Here is an 18,311-nt window from a genome sequence, read left to right as displayed (position 1 = left end):
TGTCAGAAGGCTGCAATCCATGAAGCAATTATCTTTGAGTCTTAAATTAGATTGTTTGGTGTTGGTAATGACACATCAGATACACTTTTCACTTCTCTCCTTTGAGAGGGAGAGAAAGGAAGTGTGAAAAATTGAAAAAGATGTAGAGACTGAGAGATAAGAGGTGTGGATGTGTGTGTTTGTGTGTGTATTGAGGTCCTGCTGATTACACAGATGCCTCCATTTGTGTTTTTGCCAATCACTGGTGATATCACCTCCTGAAAGGGCACCACACCCACCTACAAATACAAACACAACATACCCAGCACCAGACAAGAGCATCAATAATAGACGATTTTTGCAAAAATGCAATCTCCTGCATGAAAGTCGCTCACACTGCATGCCCATTACATTACATTGCATTATTTGTAATCTGTAATCTCATCCAAAGTGATTTACAATAAAGTGTATTCAACCCATCCACTCCCCTGACCTCCACACAGTTACTTTCTGCCTTGTTAGGTAAAGGACTCACACACTTTCTGCACTGGACCTAAAGGCTGGCACTGGATGTAAATCATCAAGTGTAGCATCGTCCAGTAGGGACGTAATTCCTGCGAATACCAGGCTGCGCAAACCCACAGACACACATAAAAAATGGAGGGTAGGAATAATTACTTTGGTAGAAAGTAGCGCTGATGAAAACTGTTTACTCCATTGTGCTGATGTGGGGGCAGAAATGCCGCAGACAGATATTCGCTAACCTGGGCTAATAAAACCAAAACTATCTGCATCTAGAGGTAAAAAAACAACATGTTTTCGTTATGTAGGTCAACAGAACCATCAATTTATGCAGTTAATAGAATAGACTAAATGAGAATTTGTTTATGACATTATACAAATACATCAGAGAGCCTCTTCATGTGCCACTCATGTTTCCCTCCCCTGTCAAGTCAACAGCAGATGGTGTTATCATCACATACACACCCAGGTGCACACTGGGTTGTTGTTGTTTTCCTCCCTCCATGTACAAAGGCTGAATCATGCATTAACGTCCCTGACAGCTGGGTTTCGTCCTCGCCCTCTCGAGAAACACTTTATAATCATTCCCTCCCAGAAATTAGTGTCATCAGAATTTATAGCAGTGAAAGCTTTTCACTCCTCTGCCAGCTGGCTGCAGCTGATATTACAGAGGTGTCTGGTGGAGGGCAATCACTCATCAAATCTCCTTTAACTTGATTTAAGGGAGGAGAAGGTGGGCACAGAGGGAGGATGAGGTGTGTGAGAGAAGAAGAGAGGAAGATGGATGCTGCATTCACACTGCCATCTTTCATTTCCAGTGACACAAAGGAGTGTAAATTCTGAAGACATCTGTAATAACAGAAAATAATTCAGTGGAAGTTTTGCTTCAAATATTGGTTTTAGGAAGTAGGAGTAGGAATATTTTATTTTATGCAACTTTATGCTTCTAAACTTACCAAAAAGAAATACTGAGATACTATAGTGATTTTTTTCCCACCCCTAATATTTTCTTGACTAATTGAGTTTAAGAAATTGATTAATCGTTGCAGCTCTACAACATTTGGATTTCAGAAAGGTTTTGACCAACTGCACTTCCATTTACAGACATTATTTGTCACGCAGGCTTCAGCTCATGTCTGCATGTTAGTATATGTCAAAACAGGAACCAAATCAAGGATTTGCTGAGAATGATAATATTATACCAGCCACTAGTTTGTGATTAAGGGGAAACATTCTCAGACAAATAAAGGTTGAACCCAAATGATTAAACCCATCTTGTCACATCTTGGTCTCATTAGGCAGAGAGGTCTGCCGCCTCTGATCTGTAGATTAAAGCCCTCGAGCCTCACACACTTTTAATATGACCGCCTGATATTTTGTCAGCAGCTAAGAGATTGAACAAATAGTCCTTCCCAAAACAAGGTGCTGCAAATGAGGGGCGAAGAGAGCAAGGAAAGGGAGGGTGTGATGAAGAGAGTGATAAAGAGAGGCTAACTTCTCCCGTGTGTGGAGGGCATCAGGTGAGATGTTCAGGTGTCTCCTGTCCTGTCTGTCTTTTCCTTGTGCACTGTCACATGGCAAAGGACTATTTTTGGATCAAAGCTTTCTTGATGACAGTTACATGACCTCCTACCAGTTGATGTATAATTTCAGTGGCACATTGTAGCCAGTTTGCACAGTTGGAAAGCTTGTGTTTGTCAGCCACATAAGAGAATGAGCATTAAGAGGGAGAAGAAGTGAGAGAGAGAGTGATACACAGAGGGGGAGAGGGAGGACAGAAATAAGCCAAGAAAAGCACCAGGGACAGAAAAGTCTCGCTCTTCAAAAGTGTGCTGCTGCCACTACTAATAATGTCTACTTTTCAAAGAGCAGGGACAAGTCTTTCAGACGGCTGTCTGTTTTCTAAGTACCTCAGAGTGGCAGGTAACCTTTAGTCACTGCTTTTTGAGTCTTTGCCGAATGCGTCACAACTTTTTGCTTTTTACCCCGAATTTACCCCAGAGGCCTGCAGAGGCCCCATGTGATCACTCAGTACATGTTGACAGGATATATTGTGGTAAAATCAAGCAGCATTCTCGGAGGCTGAAAAATGACTGAATGCGTCAAAAACTGCAGTTCCTTAAAATAGCCACTCAAGGCTGGCTCCAAGATTGAGTCAATCCCCACAGACCTGTATGTTAAAATGCCCTACTATACAGCAGAAATAAACATGTTTACAGCCGAAATAATAATAATAAAAAAAACGGTTTTGGTCCCTTTGGCTAATTTCCTCATTCATGACAGCTGTACAGTACATGAATCTTTATATATCTCACTCATTTACATTTTATTAAAGCTTATATTTATACGTATTTAAGAGCAGGGCTGCTCTGAGTGACAGGCTGTCTGTGAGGTGTCACTACAGTCTGTGAGTCAGATCCACCCCTCGCTCCTCCACAGCACCACCCTCTCATGCAAATATGGTCACTTCTGGCTCCAAAAATCCAAGATGGCGACAGTTTAAATGCCAAAGTCAAGTCTTATAAATAGGAGTCAACAAAACCAATGGGTGACTTCATGTTAGCTACGTCTATTATTTTATACAGTCCATGGTTAAAATGCAATGCACCACTTGGAGACTGTCCTGAACTGAAAAACAGCAGCATGGGCATTCGTTGAAATACTTGGTCATGTAAATAATGACTAACCAGCCAGCATGATGTTATACCGGCAGTAGCACTCAGTAGCTAGCTGATTCAATTCTTGATCCTGTTTGGCATAGAAGAAGGTTTAAATCAAGGTGCAGATCTTTTTGGAACCTTTTATCTCATCTAACTTTCTTCTGTTTGCAAATAATAAATGCACATATCTTTTAGGTTGCAGGTTTTTTATTTTTAGTTGGCACTGACTGTCGCTTTCATTGCTTAAAGCAGGTGCAGTTGGATGCTCGATCAGATTGGAATGTGGGCAATTTGGAAGCCAGGTCGACACCTTGAGCTCTTTGTCATGTTCCTTGGGCTTTTCCTGAGCAAGTGTTGCAGTGTGGCATGGTGCATTGTCCAGCTGAGGGGGCACTGCCATCAGGGAGAGCTACTGCCATGAGTGGTGTACTTGTTCAGCTACAGTGTTTGGGTGGATGAAGCGTGAAGCTGATCAAACTAATACTTCTGAATTAGTAAGTTGTGAAAAATGACACCTTGGCCACAGGGGTTCAAAGGGATTCTGTCGACAGACACGTCAGAGGGCTTTTATTTTGAAGTGGGAAAAGGAGAGGTTGAGTTCAAAAGTAACATTTATATTTTTTAATGTCTGTGACAGATATAGACATTGAAACTGTACTGAGAGTTGATATAACATCAATACAATTATCATCATTTACACAGGCTTTTGCTGAAGCCATGTGTGTCACTCGGAAAAAATAGACAAGACTTCTTTAGTCTTGATGTTCCATAGCTGAGAAACAGCCACGCCGTGCCTGAGCAGTGCTGCTTACGCGGGCAGTGTGGCTGGTCTAATCTGTTAACACGGGCACCAAAATAAAAAACAAGAGGTTCTGCGACGCACATGGTCTGCTCACATGGGCAGTGTGGCCCGGTGGTAAGGTGTTGAAGTCAGGAGGCTACAACTGTTGTTTCAATCTGTCAAATACATTTAATCAACATTTCATATCCAATAATTTTCTTCTCATTTTCGGGTTGTAGCTTCAGGGTGTGAATATTGAATTAGACTCAAGTGTTTAAGTATTAGAGAGGATTGGGATTTGTTTTATAGGAGAAAAGTTATTGGATTTTGGATTGGACAAAATACTTGTATGGAGTCTTTTAGGGACAGTCGTGCATCAGTACCTTAAATGACTCACTTTGTTATTGTGTTATCAGGACTTATTGCACACTGGACAGATGAGGACACTGAAATCTGGTGGACATGATGGGATTGTTGTATACTATGCACGAATGCCTGCTGGATATTTATGCTCTGTTTATTTGCAAACAGCTTGTTGGCATTTCCAGCTGATGCCCGTTCACTGGAGCACTCAAGTTCAAACCTCCATGACAGAAAGCTTCCACCACCCTGAAATGAGACACTAAATCCCTCAGGGCTCCAGAGCCTGTTCTCAAGCTGATCTCTGACCTACCCATGGAAGGTGACACACAGAAAAAGATAATAAGCCCCTCAGGGATCAATCAGGTGTGATAAGAAGCACAGCCATCCATTCACTTGCTACAGTGTTACCTGGATTCTTTTTTTAGACACCAACACAAATGTATTTCAGAGTGTATGACCCAGTGACAGCAAAGTGTTTAACTCTGCTCATCCACTGAACCATTCAGGATCATATATAATTAATGACTGCTTTTTATTTGAGTATTATTAGACTCAGACACACCCCCTCACCTGCAGTGTTTCAGTCCTTGGAGCATTAAATGGTGCCTCTTTTCCTGAGTCTTAAAACAAGCGATTTAAAGAGTTCATCTTCAAATGAAACTGATCTCACCAGAGACAAAGGCTGACATTATTTGAGGAGTGAAGCAAGATTGTATGTGAGCATTTGAGTCAAACAAAGAAGTCTTGAGCATCAGTTGTTCAATAACATGTTATATAGAAGTCAGTTATTCTGGTTTGAATGCTTTGACTGAAGGACGTGACTGCACCAAGGATATAATTAAAGTTAATTATTCAGTCATTATCTACATATAAATACATCAGAAGTTTCCTGTTATTCCGAGTGCAACAAGAAGTACATCAAAAGTGCCAGAGGGAGTCTTGAAGAACATTGTTGAGTCATGCTCGCAAACCTTGAGATCTCAAAAATAGGGAGAATTTCAAACCAGCATCCCTGTGTGAAACCCTCCTCTAGCGTTTCTTACAAAGCGAGAAGGCCTCAACATGTCCTTACATCTAAGTGCTTTTTCCTCTGAATACGGTGCTTCTGTTGCTGTGGAAACCTGTATGGCTCTAATCAAATCCACTGCCTGCCCCATCGGTTTCAGCACAAATTACTTATTGATATCAAACATCGATTTAGAGAATGGAGGCAAGGAGCGGTAATCATGACTGAGCAGCATAAAGACAACAGAAAGTGTTTGTGATTCAGCATTATCCCAGAATGCATTACTGTGTGTATTATGAGAGAATCAGTTTAACCTGATCATTTCTAATTTAACATTAGATTTAAAGTAACTGTCTCTAACTGACATAACTGTCTCTAAATCCTTTAATATGGAGCACTGCTGCTGCTCAATGTGTAACCACAGAAACAGCAGCAGTAGTCAAACCTCTCCAGTGCTGTTGATTAAAGTCTAATTAATGGTCTAGTCCAAATGTCATTATAGCTATAAATAAGCTCCAGCAGGAATTACATGCTGACACAGAAACATATGTTTCATTAGTTCTTTTCACTGTGTCTAAGTTTGATTGTGTGTTACTTTGGATCTGATGCAGCTGCCTCTCTCTGTCTGTGGTGGTCATCACTGTAGTTGTGCTCAATGTCCTGCCCGCAGCACTATTCAGTTGGTTACACATCACGAGTAGTAGCCCTACAGCACTGAAGGCTGCTGTGCCACAGACGGGCCAGAGGCCTGGAGCTGCTCTGATCAGCGAGCAGAGCTGTGAGTCAAATATAAGGCAGCAGATATTACTGCAGACATAATCTCTTACACTGAAGTTCCAAAAACATCTGGTGTTTCCGCTGTGTCCTGTCATTAGTAATAGTAGTTACTGTAACCTCAGTTGTATGAGTACAACAACTGCAAGGAGAGAAAGGGAGTGTGACAGCGCCTGGACGTGGGCGAGAGGTGTGACAAGTTTATTATTTACCATTGTTCATGAAAACACAGCACAGTGACAATACAGACATCTCATACATCTGACATATATAACGCGGGCTGGCTGGTTTTTATGTAGTTACACTCCACTAATAATAGAGCAATAGAGGACTTTAGAGTAACATTGAGGTGCACCAACAACAATGATCATCATGCACTTGCATCAGTGCAGCCATGTGACATTTTAACTGGTACATTTACAAAAAATGATCATGTATGCAATCATTTTTGTTGCAGTTAAGAGCCCTGTACTTGGCCAATAAAGCTGATTCTGATTTGATGCTAACATGTCACAGCTCAGAAAAGTGGACCAAACAGTTCACATATTTGGACAACTGTGTGTAATTTTCTGACTGTGTTTGTTTGATAACTATAGTTAGTACTTTGGCGTAGAAGTATACTATTACCACCTAACATTAATATGTATGTAGGTGAGAAATGTCCATGGGTATATATATGTATGTATGTATATGTGTGTAGGTGGGTGGATGCATATATGAAAGCATCATTTCCTGTGCTTTCCTTTTGGCTATGTTGTACGGCTCCTTCATGTCGATTTAAGTGTCTTGTAAGCCCATGAGGGCTGGACACCTTTGGTGTATGACACTTGGAAATAAAAAACAAACAACAAACAACAACAACTTAAATTAAGATTTTATGCACAAACTGTGATGAGCTTCTAAAATATGAATCATTGCTATAGACCAAATCCCAATGTTTGTTTACATCAACTTCGGGGTAGAAAGCCTTCATGTCACATACATTAAATGAAACAGCACTGAGCAAAAGCTGCCTCAGTTGGGTACTTTGGGGCACTTTAAATAGGACCACCTAAAAAATCAATATAAGTCTAAGTGTATAGGAGAATATGTACTGCTTCACTGCTTTACCTTTCACTGCTTTATCTACTGTCAGACAGCCCCCTGTGATCCTGAACCAAAGCGTTACAGTGCCCTCCAAAAGTATTGGAACAGTGAGTCCAATTCGTTTACTTTTGTTGTAGACTGAAAACATTTGGGTTTGACATCAAAAGATGAATATGAGACAAGAGATCAACATTTCAGCTTTTATTTCCAGGTATTTACATCTGGATCTGATACACAACTTAGAAGATAGCATTATTTGTAATGGAACACAAAATTTTTAGGTGAGCAAAAGTATTGGAACATATAAACTTAAAATAAATTAAAGTGAATGAGACTTAATATTTAGTTGCAAATCCTTTGCTTTCAATAACTGCATCAAGCCTGTGACCCATTGACATCACCAAACTTTTGCATTCTTCTTTTGTGATGCTTTTCCAGGCTTTCACCGCAGTCTCTTTCAGTTGTTGTTTGTTTTGGGGGGTTACTCCCTTCAGTCTCCTCTTCAGCAGGTAAAATGCATGCTCTATTGGGTTTAAGTCTGGAGACTGACTTGGCCAGTCTAAAACCTTCCACTTCTTGCCCCTGATGAACTCCTTTGTTGTTTTGGCAGTGTGTTTTGGGTCATTATCTTGCTGCATGATGAAGGATCTCCCAATCAGTTTGGTTGCATCTTTCTTTAAATTAGCAGACAAAATGTTTCTGTAGACTTCTGAGTTGATTTTGCTGCTGCCATCATGTGTTACATCATCAATGAAGATGAAAGAGCCCGTCCCAGAAGAAGCAATGCAAGCCCAAGCCATGACATTCCCTCCACCGTGTTTCACAGATGAGCTTGTATGTTTGGGATCATGAGCAGATCCTTTCTTTCTCCAAACTTTCGTCTTTCCATCACTTTGGAAAAAGTTAATCTTTGTCTCATCAGTCCATAAAACTTTTTCCCAGAATTTTTGAGGCTCATCTCTGTACCTTTTGGCAAATTCCAGCCTGGCCTTCCTATTCTTCTTGCTAATGAGTGGTTTGCATCTTCTGGTGTAGCCTCTGTACTTTTGTTCATGAAGTTTTGTGCCAACAGTAGATTGTGATACCTTCACTCCTGCCCTCTGGAGGTTGTTGCTGATGTCACTAACAGTTGTTTTAGGGTCTTTCTTTACAGCTCTCACAATGTTTCTGTCATCAACTGCTGATGTTTTCCTTGGTCTACCTGTTCGACGTCTGGTGCTTAGTACACCAGTGGTTTCTTTCTTCTTCAGGACATTCCAAATGGTTGTACTGGCTATGGCCAATGTTTGTGCAATGGCTCTGATTGATTGTCCATCTTCTCTCAGATTCACAATTGCTTCTTTTTCACCCATAGACAGCTCTCTGGTTTTCATGTTGGTTCCACCTCTAAATGCAGTCTGCACAGGCAAAAACTATCGTACCCAATCTGAAACTGAGCTCAGACATCCAGTGCTATTTATTGTTTGAATAATCAGTGTAATTGGGAGACACCTGGGCAACAAAACACACCTGTCAGTCACATGTTCCAATACTTTTGCTGTCATGAAAAATGGGTGGGTTCAAACAAAATGTGCTATCTTCTAAGTTGTGTATCAGATCCAGATGTAAGTACCTGGAAATGAAAGCTGAAATGTTGATCTCTTGTCCCATATTCATTTTTTGATGTCAAACCCAAATATTTTCAGTCTACAACAAAAATAAAGGAATTGGCCTCACTGTTCCAATACTTTTGGAGGGCACTGTATCTCAAAGCCAAAAGTCCCCAATGGCAAAAACAGTCAATTTACTTTCCAGAATGTGGGAGTTGCTGGTTTACCGCTGCCGCCATCAGTTAGTGTGTGACACAAAGCTGTGAAAATGCTCCAATTATAGCATTCACTTAAACTGATATTGATTGGGGCGTCGGTGGCTTAGTGGTAGAGCAGGCACCCCATGTACAAGGCTGTAGCCGCAGCGGCCCGGGTTCAACTCCAGCCTGTGGCCCTTTGCTGCATGTCTCTCCCTCTCTCTCTCACTACCCATTTCACACTTCACTATCCTATCAATTAAAGGCAAAAAATGCCCTAAAAAGTATCTTTAAAAAAAACAAAAAAAAACAAACTGATATTGATTTTTTAGGTAGCTAAAATACATTTTGTTGTAGCGCCTGTCCACAGCAGTACCTTGCTTCACTTCAGTGCCGGACAACACTTGTAGATTTGGTTATCAAGGACGCTAGCAAAGCAACACAATACATAAAATAAGCACAGTATAAACATCAGATATAGTTTAACCATAACTGTATATTTGTAAATGTTACAATGACAGCTGAAAATGACAACAGAAAAAAAAAAATTCTGATTTCACATATCTCTACAATATACATCAATTGCGGGTTGTTTACCTGGACATGACTGTTGTTGTTAGTGTGACATCACAGTGATTTGATCCATAGATCAAAGGTATACTATGCAATATTGCCAGTTAATGTTTGTGAACAGGCAAAAGTGAAAGTTAAAGTAAAAGCCAACCCCAGGTTCATTCTTGTTTGGTGTTTCATCTCGCTATTTTTGTGTTTGTCTTAGATGCCTGCTACTTACAGTCTAGGACCTGGTCGCTACCTTTTTAAATAGCCCCGACCTCACCTGAGTGCTGCTGGGGAACACGCCCAAAACATCCCGAGCACATAATAAGATAAGAAGAAAACAGGAGAAGTCTCACACATTACTAGTGGGAGGAATTACTTCTGTGCGAGTCTATACACCGTTCCATCTTTAAAATATCACACTAAATGTAAATGTTTCTGACGTGTCTATTGCTTTCTCATGTTTCTGTTGCCTTGTGTTGATACTCAGTAGTGTGCAGCAGGTGAATACTGTGACATTCAGCCTCAGTTGTACAGCCGGTGAGTCAGTCTGTCAGCCTGTGATATCGAGTGCCAGCTTCACCAGCTAGCCTCGGGCCAACACATAGCAGAACCCACAGCTTAGGCACAATGTGTGTGTGTGTGTGTGTGTGTGTGTGTCTCTGTCTGTCTGTCTGTCTGTCTGTCTGTCTGTCTGTGCATGCGTGCGTACATAAGGACCATTTCCTTGAGCTATGGCACATAAACAGATAACTAAGTATGTTCTGAGAGCTCCCATTGGTGCTACAGAACACATATTACAGTAACAGGTTTAAGTTCACCTTTGTTCCCGGTCACCACCAAAAGGAATTATAGGAACATCAGCATCAGCAATCATTGTTTAATGCACTGTTTAAATGACTTTTGATGAGAGGAGGATTACAGTCAGAGGCTAATGAAGGCACTTACTGTAACACGCATGATAGGAGAGGAGAGAGCGGATATATAGAGTGAGCAAGAGAGGCAGCCATAGAGATAAGAGACAGGAGTCTGCAATTATGTATTGATATTATATTGATATCATGATATGAGACTAGATATCATCTTGGATTTTGGATGTCAAAATATCACAAGTGTTGTCTTTTCTTGGTTTTAAAGGCTGCATTACAGTAAAGTGATTTAATTTTCTTAATTTACCAGACTATTCCAACTCTTGTGTTATTTGCCTTTACTCACTTGATGATCCATCCCTCCATCCACTTTCATCCATGTATCCAGGGCCAGTTCATGGGGGCAGGGGGCTGAGCAAGGTATTCCAGACATCCTTCTCCCCAGCAACGCTTTCCAGCACTTCTGGAGGTGTTCCAAGGCCAAATAAGATATATAATCCCTCCAGCATGTTCTGGGTCTGCCCTGGGGCCTCCTACCAGTGGGACGTGTCCAGCAAACCTAGTCCACCTCAATTGGCCCCTTTAGTTGCAAAGGAGCGCTGACTCTACTCTGAGCTCCTTCCGGATGTCTGAGTTCCTTACTCTCTCTCTCTAGAGCTGAGCCTGGCCACCTTACAGAGGAAACTCATTTCGGCCACTTGTAACTGCGATCTCATTCTTTCGGTCACTACCCAAAGCTCATGACCATAGGTGAGGATTGGGACGTAGATGGACCGGTAAATCATGAGCTTTGCCTTCCGGTTCAGCTCCCTTCTCACCACAACAGTCCGGCACAGTGCCTGCATCACTGCACTAATCTGCCTGTCCATCTCATGCTTCATTTTACCCTCACTGGTGTACAAGACCCCAAGATATTTAAACTCCTTAACTTGGGGCAGTAACTCTCTCCCAACCCAGAGGGAGCAATGGCAAAACAATTCATCAAAAACAATAATCAAGAGATTATTGGATATTGAAAATAATCCACTAAAGTTATGCACAATATGAGATGATTCAGTCCCTGTTTTTTGTTATCTTCACCACCAGCTTGACCGTCGGCTGTGACCTGGTTTGTTCCCTCCTCTGCATGTCGTCATATCACACCAGGAGCATTTCAGAAGCAGAGCGCTTTGTCTGCTGGATTTTGTAGACTGGCAGATTTTGTTGATTTGGTCATTTTTTCTTGACATTTGTGCTTCTGCTATAAGAAAGTAAGCTGGCTATGTAGTTAAATGGAGTCTTTTTTTGTCTATTTTTTACTGTGTTTATCATTGTTATTTTCTAATATGTTGTGCTGTAGCCTACAGACAAAGTTAACACTGTTAAAAGTCCAGTTATAAATGACGTGGTTCAAAGACTTCCGGCTGTTTTACTTATTAAAAATACATTCATCCTCATAATTACATCATGTCTATATTTCACACACAGTGCCTATAAGCAGGAGAAATTGATCTGGTCTGTGCAACATGCTGTGGCTCTGTCAAAAATAGACAAGGTGCATATTTTTATTTGCTTCTGGGACACTTCTGAAATCAGCAGCACGTCTGCTGGAATTACAATAATTCTACTTCTACTTCTATTCTTACAATAAGTGTAGAGTGGCCGCAATCAGCAGTCCACTCAGTGCACTTTTCAAGTTTGGTAAAGTTTTTAGATTAGAGATTTTTTTCTCTGCAATAGTGCTGAATGAAACTTCAGAAACAGGATGATCACAATAATCCACAGACTTTGTAGTGGTCAGATTTGGTATTATTGTCTTCTTTTTTTTCACTTTATTTTTACAGACAATTTTAGAATCATTTCTAATAAATAAATGAAATAAATAATTTGGGGGATGAACTGACCCTTCAAACCATTACCATGATGGCAAAGCAGCAGAATGTGTGAAAGAAAGGTTAGTATGTGTGTGTGTGTGTGTGTGTCCTAGGGTTAGTATTTCTTACCTCTCTTTCTGTCCCTCTCTCTCTTTCCTACCTCAGCACACACCCCTGGTGATTGATTGCCCCACCCAACCTCTCCCCTGGTTGCCGTGGCAGCAGACTGTGCCTGTACTCTGAATGGCGACTATGAAAGTGTTTAAGACGATTGCCCACATCATTCCTGCAATCCCCATTTTATATCCTCTCCTCCCTTCCTCCCATCCCTTCCATTATTCCTCTTATACTTCCTTCATTGTGTCATATCCCTCCCTTTCCTACCAGCCCTCCTTATATCCCACCTTTCTTTCCACCACTCTTGCCCTTTTCTTCACTTATTTAATCCCTCCTTCTATTCCTCCATGACCCATTTTAACCCTCCTATCACCTCTTAAATCAAACCTTCATCCCTCCTTCAGACCCCTCTTTACATCCTCTATCCCCCCTGGTTCCCAGCTGTCTACCCCTCCTATCCCACCTTGTATCCTTTTTCCTATACCTCATTGCCTCTTTCATCCCTCCTTCTACCCCTTTATGACTCCTTTTTATCACTCCATCACTCCCTCTGCACCTTCCATCTCTACTATTTATCCTTAAGTCAACCCTTCCCTCCAACCCCTTTCATTTCTCCGTCAGTGGCTTTCACTCCTGTGCATCCTTCTCTCATGTCCCTGAACACCACTCTCATCTCCCGGTCCCTCATTACCTCCATTCATCCAACTTTATCTCCTTCATCTCCCATCCATTCTTTGAGCTCCTCTCTTCTTCCAGTTACCTTCACCCATCACTCCTCCTGCATTATCAACATCCACATTTCACCAGAAAACATTTTATTTAACTGCTGTTTGTACAAATTGAAACACTCAATTGCCGTCACATCAGTTTTCAGTTTAATCAATAACTTCTTTCAAGTTGCATTTTTTAAAAAAGGGAGTAAATTCAGCAGAAGTCAAGGTGACTTAATGAAAACAAAGTAATCCAGTCCTGCTGGTGAATGTGAGAGTCACAGCAGAGTCCATTAGTCTTCACTCTCATCTTCACTTTGTTTCCCTCTCAATTTGGAGGTGCTCCCAGCCCCACTGAGACTCTCTGTCACAACAAGAGAAATGAAAAAGATGAATGAAACAGAGGAGAAGAGATGTAACTAAAACATTTTATAACACCTTGCCATCAGCAGAGACACACGCTGTGCTCTTATGGTGAATGTTGAATAATTAAAGCCTCATTTCTGAGGTTGTCAGTGTTTATAAATGGTTGGATGAGAAAGAAATGATATCTGGTTGCTGTTAATGCTGAAAGATAACCTCAGTATAGTGATATTTTTTTTTTATATAGGTGCATAGAGCTCATTTCACTGCATACTCCTTGAATGAGGATCAGTCTACTTCCTGTTTCTATGGTCTTTCTTCCTTTTTTTTCTTTAGAAATGGTCTCTGCATTATTGTGATTGCCTGGAGTTTAAGTTGAATCACAAAAAAAATGTCATGAATTCTCTTAAAGCATGTCAACCTTTAATCATATAACAAGCATTTTCGATCTCACACCCTCTTGGCTTCAGCAGTGTGTTTGCTTTCCTCACTCGTTTCTCTTCTCAGGGCCCTTAAGAACAAGTAGAGCTTTCTGGACTGAATATGATTCTTGCCTCATGCTGTGTTGTGTTTGTTGACTGTAGCCTGTTGTGTCCTGCTGGAGGCAAAGACTACTAACATTTCACACATGCCTATGATTTGCACTGCTTACAGCTGCTCAAATCAATCAAATTTGGGGGAGAAAAGGGCCACTCTAAGGCCCAAAAATAGTAGAACATAGAGGGGAGGAGAAAAAACTGAGAAACAGCAGCAGATGTGGATCAAAAACCTCCATCTTCAGTCTGGAGGAGCAGAGTCAGCTGATGTCAAAGGTAAACAGTAAAGCTTTGTGTTAAACATTCCTCCAGTTGGATCAGTTACAATGTGCTGTGTTTTTATACATGACAAAGATTTTAATGGCGTTTCCCCAGACCTCTGGGAACAGTAGGTAGAAAATAACAACAACACTAACAAAAGCTAGTGACATTTGTAATGACATATGGATTTATCACCTCCTGCCCTCCATCTGAATGTTACGCATCATAATAGTCACATAATTGCAGACAAGCTAAAACTTGTTTCTGTTAAAGGTAATCAGAATTGTAATTCCCTTTTCTTATGGAAGTATTGCTTATCTTCATATGAACCAAACTCTTAAAATGTACCTGAACTTTTGAGTCAGATTTTTTCATAATGTGAGAAGTATCACAGGCATCCAAACATCCAAAGGTAAAAGACTAAAACCTAAATGAAGAAGTTAAGACCAAAAGTTACAAAACAATTTTGGATGACCATTTTCGTTTTTGTGACATCTGCTTTATTTCATGTGCAGACACTTTTTCACAGAGAAGATACAGATGTACAGAAATAAAAGAAACAGACGTGAAGAAGGAAAAGGCAACAAAAAATCTTTTTGATGTGACGATAAACTGAGATTGGTTTGAAACAGGAGTTTTGCAGCAGAAGGTTTGAACGAATGCTTTCCTCCTCACAAATGGACTGATGGAGAGAGAGATGAAGCGTGAGAGGAAAAGAGAGGTAGAAGATTAACATACTGTAGGAAACAGGGTTCAGTCCGTCTGTCCATCCTTTGGTTTCATGCTGAGGTTTAAATCTCATCAGTTGGCAGACACATTCTTGCATACACACACACACACACACACACACTTGCACACTCTCTCTGTATTGTTGAGATACACAAGACAGGGAGCCAAAAAGGAGAAAACTGCTAATTTTGATTAAAACTTCCGAAAGAAAATGTGTGTGTGTGTGTGTGTGTGTGTGTGTGTGTGTGTGTGTATGTGTCGGGCAGAGAAAGAAGCGAGTGACATTTAGTGAATCGCTCTCGGTTTGCATAACTCAAATAAACACACACAGAGAGAACAACACAAACAAACATAAAACTTGTGATGTCAACCTGTGTTTCTGGAAGGCACCATGGCAACTGGTGTCCCTTCACTCCTCTCTGTGTTTCATTTTCTTTTTCTGGCTCTCTTTCTTTCCCCTTCTGTCTTCTTCTCTGTCTCTGTCTGTCCTCTTTTGTCTCCCTCTTTTCTGCCTCCCTCAAACATGTCCCCACCTCTGCCTTTTCTTCTCACTTTTCTCTTTGTGCATGTTGTTCGTCTCTCTCCCTTGTTCTCACCTTCACTCAAGTTTTTCTGTCCCACTTTTTAGGCTGGACCATAGTGGCTGTGTGGCCAGCCCAACAGTATAAACACAGAAGTCTGTCTGAGTGACTGACTGAGTGAGGGAGTGACGTGATCAGAGTGAGTGATGACATGAGTGTTGGTGTCTCACTCTGAAGTTGTCGAAATCCAGCGCTTGGGCAGTGACTTGCAGCGTTAGAAACTAATGAAAAAAGGCGTCCTTTAATGTTGGCATGATACACGGCCAGTTGCCGTTATAGTTTTATGGTGCCTGGCGGCGTCAGGGGGAAATGCAGTGGGACAAGGATGAAAGTTAAGGCTGTGAAAGTCCAAGGCAGGCAGGCGGGCGGGTGCATGGGTCCAACAAACGTCATCTTTCACCCGATAGAGCAGTGTTCGCCTCCTGTAAGATTCTAAAGCCAGACCTGTTCTTTTTCCTAAGCCTAACCATGTACTCCTGTTGCCTAAACCCAACCATATGAGTTTGTTGTCGAAGGGGGAAAAACATTAATTCGCGGTGTTGTACTGACGTAAATTTCTGTATCTTGAAAGAAGGCAATGCATGTAACAGGCAGAACTTGACACAGTGTCCCAGAACGTCAACAACCAATGCACCCAGGGTACCTTGCTCGGCGTACGTGGATGTGGAAAGTGGAAAGCCTCTCTCTTCTTTAAATTTCTCTCCTTCCTCCTCTCCTTTCCTGCACGCTCTTCATCTTCTTCTCATAACGTCCTGCTCTGTCGATCTCTCCAGCCCTGCCTGTGTTACCTAAAACTTTCTTTTCTTCTTCACCACCTCTCTTGTAATTTCCTATGTACCACTGACTCACTATAGAAGCTCAGTAGGGCACATCTTCACCCACTTCCAAGAAAGTCTGAGGCAACACATGTAGTATAAAGGAAAAGTCAGACCAACTTGCTTTAGCTCGTGGCCATCAAAGTACCGGTGACTCACCTCCATGAATAGTGTGTGCCAGGGTCTCGGATTGCGTCATCTGCTGTGAATCACGCTTTTGTCCTATCAGAATTCCTTTGTTGGTGTAATTGTTTTTAAATGCACCCATCTGAGTTCTGACTTAGTGTTCAAGGATCTGTGGAGATTCTCTGCCCTCATATGAGCAGAGAAACCATGAATGGACGCGAGGATTATGCTGATGGATGAGTCAGGACTCTTTTCTGGTAAACACGGGCATCTTCTCGAAATGGATTTGACATTGAAAAGCAACAAAAGGATATGAGAGTGCAAACAATTGGAAAATCTAAAGCAGTTCAATTCATAGTCTAATATTTTCAGCTGGTATTGTTTTCATTTTGTTAAATCAGTGTGTGTGTGTGTGTGTGTGTGTGGTCCTGGTGAAACCTATTGCAGCGAGAACTACAACAGAAGCTGTTTTGAGTATTTTGGCAGGTGTTTATAATATGTCAGTCTGTCTGTCTGTCTGTCTGTCTATGGTTGGATTTTGTCAACACTACTGTGTCCCAACTGTGCAAGATGCAGTCACAAAACTTAACAGGTGTGAAGTTTAGGTCACAATGAAGAATTAAGTTTCAAGATGAGTGTGGTCCAGGTGAGGAAGCAGGAAGTAGTGAGGTGTGACCCCTCACACTGGTCCAGTGTGTAGGGTATAGGGACATCTATTGCAATTGAAATGGGATATCATATTTATAACTATGTTTGCATTAGTTTATAATTACCTGAAAATAAAATTATGTTTTTGTGACTTTAGAATGAGCCGTTCATATCTGCATAGGGAGCGGGCCCTCAGTCACAGAGTCCGCCATGTTGTTCTACAGTAGCTTGGAATGGACACAAATCAAATGCTGGCTCTAGATAGAGCCATTTGCTTTTTTTTTTTTTTTTTTTTTTGCATTTTTGCATTTTCTGCAACTTCACCGCTGGATGCCACTAAATCTTATACAGTGGATCTGTACGTCACGTAGTGTGGCTGGAGTGTTGCCGTTGTAAGTTGGTCTCTAGTTTGAAATCCATCTGTCTCAAAAGCATAGATGCAAGATCTTTAGTGATTTGAGTTTCTCCCTTCATCATTTTTCTTCATCTGAAACCAGGCTCGGTCGCTGAGATTTTATAAATATTGACACAAGAGAGAAGAGAATTTCCACCACTGTCCTATTAGTTGCAGTAAACTTTATTTAAATACACCATGTTCTGGTCCTTGCTATGGTTTTGTCCTAAAATTTATCATGAGCCTGACTTCACTGTTGACATACTAGTCATGTTTTTGGATAGACTAATTTTAAAAATGTATTATTCAGTGTTTACATTATGTATTCATTCAATCATAATATCCATTCAAGATTTTGAAAGGTGCTTTCTAATAAGCTAAATACGCACAGACCTTGGGACTAATTGCAGTGACAGCTCATGGTCTCTAATTGGCCTCACCTGAGAAGGTGTTATCTAAATGTGTTTTGGAATGTCCCTTGTTCCTTCACTTTACCTGATGAAGATCTAAGGACTAACCTTGCGTATTTAACTTTTATACAGTCCATGGTATTTAAATATAATTTATTGCAAGTAACAGAACAGTGAGCGGGTATTCTCTTCTCTTACCTAGAGACATTTTCCTCCTATGTACCTGTCTAAAAGTCATAGAAGGTGTGCATGAGCCTCCACATTCCGCAGGTCACTAAATTCTCCACATGCTAGAAAAAAATTGAGATTATGAACACATCGTCCTCTGTGGTAACTTCTGTAGCACCCAGTGCTGTAGATGCTGCTCTGCACCTGCTGAAAGGT

General features: G+C 41.1%; 1 protein-coding gene across 2 annotated transcripts in view; it reads left to right on the top strand.

The window, feature by feature from the left end:
• Positions 1–18,311, top strand: part of slc8a2b (solute carrier family 8 member 2b) — a 289,543-nt gene that overhangs the window by 221,801 nt on the left and 49,431 nt on the right. The window lies entirely within an intron of this gene.

Source organism: Epinephelus lanceolatus, chromosome 4 (assembly GCF_041903045.1).
Source record: "Epinephelus lanceolatus isolate andai-2023 chromosome 4, ASM4190304v1, whole genome shotgun sequence".
In the NCBI taxonomy this organism is placed as follows: domain Eukaryota; kingdom Metazoa; phylum Chordata; class Actinopteri; order Perciformes; family Serranidae; genus Epinephelus; species Epinephelus lanceolatus.
Note: the sequence above shows the minus strand (reverse complement) of the source record. Positions and strands in the feature narration are given on the sequence as shown.